At 46.7% G+C, this 4,599-nt stretch overlaps 1 long non-coding RNA gene across 1 annotated transcript in view; it reads left to right on the top strand.

Moving 5' to 3' along the window:
- The first annotated feature begins 806 nt into the window (after nucleotides 1-806).
- The window catches only part of LOC109384930 (uncharacterized), a 10,228-nt gene continuing 6,435 nt past the window's right edge, over nucleotides 807-4,599 (top strand). Inside the window, exon 1 of the long non-coding RNA XR_002124526.1 lies at nucleotides 807-1,011. This is a non-coding gene — a long non-coding RNA (uncharacterized LOC109384930). The remainder of the gene's footprint in view (nucleotides 1,012-4,599) is intronic.

Below are 4,599 nucleotides of genomic sequence, written 5' to 3'. Positions count from 1 at the left end.
GTGTCATGAGCACTGATCTGATGGCCGAGCCAGCAGATTGGCTCTTTGACCTTGTCAATCATGGTACCTCGGACAAGCTTCGTTTATGGTCTCGAAGTTGTATATGGAGGCATCGCTGTAGTTGAGGGTCCTTCCCTGGCAGGAGAAAAGGGGAGGGGCGGGCAGCTAATGCTCTTCAGTTCCATTGTGCGTCTTCTAAAGACTTTTACCCTTTGTGCACGTGCAGCTCACGTCTAGCATGTGCTTGTCACGGGATAAGTGTGCTCTTGTTACACGTCATAAGCACCCGGAACATTTTATTATAGTACCTCGTGTCAGTGACTCTGATAGCTCAGAATGACTAGTTAGCAATGAAAACGGGTACTCGCGATGGTTCCCCACCCCATCATGTCTGTTCTCAGCAATGCTTCCAGTCTTCATTGTTCTCTGCATTTCTCCAAGCTTCCTTTATTTTCTCTGGATTTCTTCAGTTTAAAATCAAGGTTTATAGTAGACCTTAAAAGTTCACATCACAAGAAAAAGAAAAAGAAAGAAAAAAAGAGAAAAAAATTTTAAGTGTATGTGGTGATGGTCGTTAACTAAACTTCCTGTGGTAATCATTTCACAGTGTATACATATATCAAATCATTATGTTGTATACCGAAAACTAATACAACATTATGTGCCAAGTATAACTCAGTTTTTTTTAAAAAAATAAAAGCTTTTAAAAATCAGGATCTGTAGCTAAATTAACCCTTTAGGATTTGAAGAATGCTAGAATCACACATTCTTAACAGCTGAGAAATGGCACTGCTATGAGAACATTAATTTCACATATGTCTTTTAGGTGAATGAGACAGAAGGGGACTTCGCCAAGCAATCATTGTTCGTTCGACACCCTGAGATGAAAGCCTGGCCTTCCAGCCATAATTGGTTCGTTGCTAAGTTGAATATAACCAATATCTGGCTCCTGGACTACTTCGGTGGACCAAAAATAGTGACGCCCGAAGAATATTATAATGCCACATTTCAGTAAGTATTGATTTTTACATCATTCACCTTATTTTGCAGCCCCAATCAATGGTCCCTGACTTTCTTAAGCAGGGTCCATTTCATGTACCATGGACCCCTTTCGGCAAGCTGGTAAAGCCTCTGGCCACCCTCAGAATTATACTTTTTAAATGCATGAAATACATAGGATTATAAAGGAAACCAACCATACTGAAATACATTTATAAAAATACGTTTTTTAATGTGTGGTATAGTAATATGTTGTTGACTTGTTAACAACCACAAATAATAAGATCTAGGATGAGTCCACAACCTCATTTTCAGAGTAGTGAGGACTGAAAACAATATTTTAAGACTCTGCACCAGCTCTTACATGACATGGAAGTGTCTCACTATCACCATGTGGTTTATTGCCTACCTTCATCANAATTGTTGGGCCGCTGAGTACCAGGCATTTTGCACACGCCCCCGCCACAGGGCATTGCGCGGGGTGGGTATACCCTTTGCCATCTCCTCCCCGGGTCGTCTTGGGCCACGATGTCTCATAAACTGGACTCTTATCACTCAAAGTTTCAGAGGGCGTCAGCTTGTTGGGTATTAAGCACTTTGTGTACGTCGCTTCCAGTTTCTCTTTCTTACCCACCTTCTGAATGAAGTTTCCCTTCAGCACCGAGAAGCTGAGCTTGTGGCCGGTCCCAGCGACCACTGCCATCTTTAGGCCTCCTGTGTACATTGGCTTCCTCCATAAGAGGCAGGACTGATTGGAAACCCATCTCCTCCTCCACCTCCACCCACCGTTTGGGGGCAGGGCCAGGTTTGCAACTCAGGTGGACTCCTGCTGTCTCAAGAGAGGTGTCACAGAGGGAGCTGGGAGGCTAGAGCCACAGAGTCCAGGCAGGAGCCTGAGTTGGCGGAGGCTCTTTTTCACAAAGATCCCAGATTTGAGGTTAACTGGGAAAGTACAGCGTTGTTGATAAAGATACGATTACATTCCCCAAACCAGTGGCCAAACTGGAGGTCCACCTGCCTCCAAAACACAGGTCACACAGACTGGTGGTGGCCCAAGAACTGAAATATGCCCCACCGGCCGGGTTTCTTTGGCCCACACAGAGTTCTGTTTTGTTTTTTTTTTATAAATTTGAGTTAGCTGGGATTTCCACTACAAATCTAAATTTGTAGCTTCTTGAACAATTGGAAAGTCTGGTGACACTGGAGGCTTGCAGTTCTCTGAGCAAAACCAGAAGCAGCCGCGTCCTGTAGCCAAAGCACAGACACCCCGGCTCAGCGTTTTCTGATTGCCAGCCCACTCCACTCCCCGAGGCATGTGCTCAGAGCGGGCTCATTCCACTCCACCAGTGGGCTCAACCTTGGCTGCATAACAGTCACCTGGGAAGGCTTTTTAAAAGCCAATGCCAAGGCATTTTATTAAAACCCATTTTGTTAAAAGAACACCTCCCCCCAAAACAAACAGAAAAACCAAAACCCTCCCTGGTGCTTCCCATGGGAGAAGATGACTGAGAACTATGGCTTGACATGATGTATTTAAACCTGTGATGAAATCATCACCCCCATTGTAAGGCTGAAGGAACTAACGCGCAGAGGTGGGGGCTCACCTGTGACCAGCCGCTAATGGCTGTCAGGCAGGACTCCAGCCCAGGTCTCTGACTAATTCAGGAAGAGACAGTGGTGAGGACCCTGCCCAGGGCCTCAGGTTTCCATGATGGAGTGAAAAGGCGTGGCCACATCAGAATTAGTCTGACTCAGGTTCCCTCGATTAACCAGTCAGGGTTGGTTTCTAATTTCTACTTTTCCTCCTCCTTCCGACCTCTGTCTGCTCCTGTCCACCTTGCCTACCAGGTTGACTTGAACAGAGCACCACTCGGCATTGCCCTCTGTTCAGAAATCTTTAACAACATCCGCAGGGGACCAGCCACCTGTGGTGTTTGTTTAAAATGCCAGTACCTAGGTTGGGAAGGGAGCCCCGAAATCTGCAGTTTAACAAGCTCTCCAGGCAGCTGGTTCTTGGAAAGCACTGACAGATGGCAGCCTATACAATGCAACCTTGGCTCCTGAGCTTGGACTGGAGTCCCCTGTCCCGTGTCCTCAGCCCCCAAAACCTCTCCTTCAAGCAAATTGGGTTTCCCACTAGTCTCAATCCCACCCTACACGTTCCCAGTTCTGTCTTTTTGCAGTCTTGCTCCCTCTACCTTAAATACACCCTCCCACTTCTATCCTGATTTTGAACATCTTGTAAAGGCTCCCTGTAGCTTCTGTGTCACTCCAGGCTATGCTGACGTCTCCTTACACTGGACTGTGAATACACTTCACTGTACCATTCACTTGACAATTAGTTTTGTGCTGCCATTTGACCTCTTCTGTACCCTTGTTTTGCATTATGTAAGTTTTGCTTATGTCTGAACCAGATTATAAGCTCACAGAAGGGAGAGACTTGTATCTGAGTCCCCCACCCCCTCTTTCTCTGGGTCTCCTATGGTGTCTTGCCTAATAATTTACAGACAGCAAATATTTGGCTAAAATGGTTTCAAGGAGATCCCTTTCTGACTCACTGTTTTGACGGGTCACAGTGACATGGCAAAATTCCCCGCACAAGACACGTGGAATTTAAAGAGCTCAATAGGCTGAAATGCAACGTGTGAATTTTGCTGCACTCTGTCAACAGTGCCTTTTGTGGAGCTGACTTCTGCATTAGAGAAGTTANCGATTACAACCTGATGACCAGGCAACAAATTATTAAGGAGGACAGCCAGTAAGACGATGGGCCTGCTCTTCAGGGGCGAAGTTGACTTCTATAGGATATAACTATCTCTGAAGAACAGTTATCTTTGTATAAGTAACATGCCCAAGGGCAATGCTTGCTTTAATAACAAAATAAAAATGTGTTTTTCTATAAGTCTCCATGCTGAATAAGTGAGTAAAATAAATTTGAGGGTCCCACTTTATCACATGGGTGAGTAGGCCTTTCGTGCAGCTCAGAGATAAGAGGGGGCACTCACTCTCTCCTTGGCCTTTTGACAGGAGGACTGACAACTGGACCAGGGTATGGCCCCTTCTGAGCCAGGGCACCAGAGTCCAAGGACAGGCCGTGGCTCAAAGCTGACTTTTCTGAACGGGTCTCACTATATATGGTCCGTCTCAGAGTCTGGGAGCGGGTCCCGCCATGTCCTGCCCACCTGGCTCATCACCGGAACCCTTCAATGTTCCGGGGACGTGTCCAGCAGTACCTGTAAGGGCCGGGGCCCCACACATTCTTGGGGAAGCACTCCCAGGGGCCTCACGGGCACGCTGGAGCTTCCTCACATGGCAGTGGCCTTGGCCAGCTCGCCCAGATCAGGGTCGGAAGGTGTTGTTTCTCCACATGTCACAAAGCTGCCTGCATCCTGGGATCTGCTGCACTCGGGTGGCGTCTTTTGGGAAAGCTTTGACACAAATGCCACTGGGTACGGCTAATAAGGGGCCTAACTGAATATGGCTTGCCTCACTGGCCTGTTGGGTCAAGACCCCATGAAGTAGAGCATTATTTTTGCATATGGACTGGAAGGTTGAAATGTTTGTAGAAGTGTTTGCTGATACCTTTGAGTAAGCAGTTCT

This window comes from Hipposideros armiger, unplaced genomic scaffold (assembly GCF_001890085.2).
Source record: "Hipposideros armiger isolate ML-2016 unplaced genomic scaffold, ASM189008v1 scaffold_6, whole genome shotgun sequence".
NCBI lineage: Eukaryota > Metazoa > Chordata > Mammalia > Chiroptera > Hipposideridae > Hipposideros > Hipposideros armiger.
This window is presented reverse-complemented; position numbering and strand designations above follow the sequence as displayed.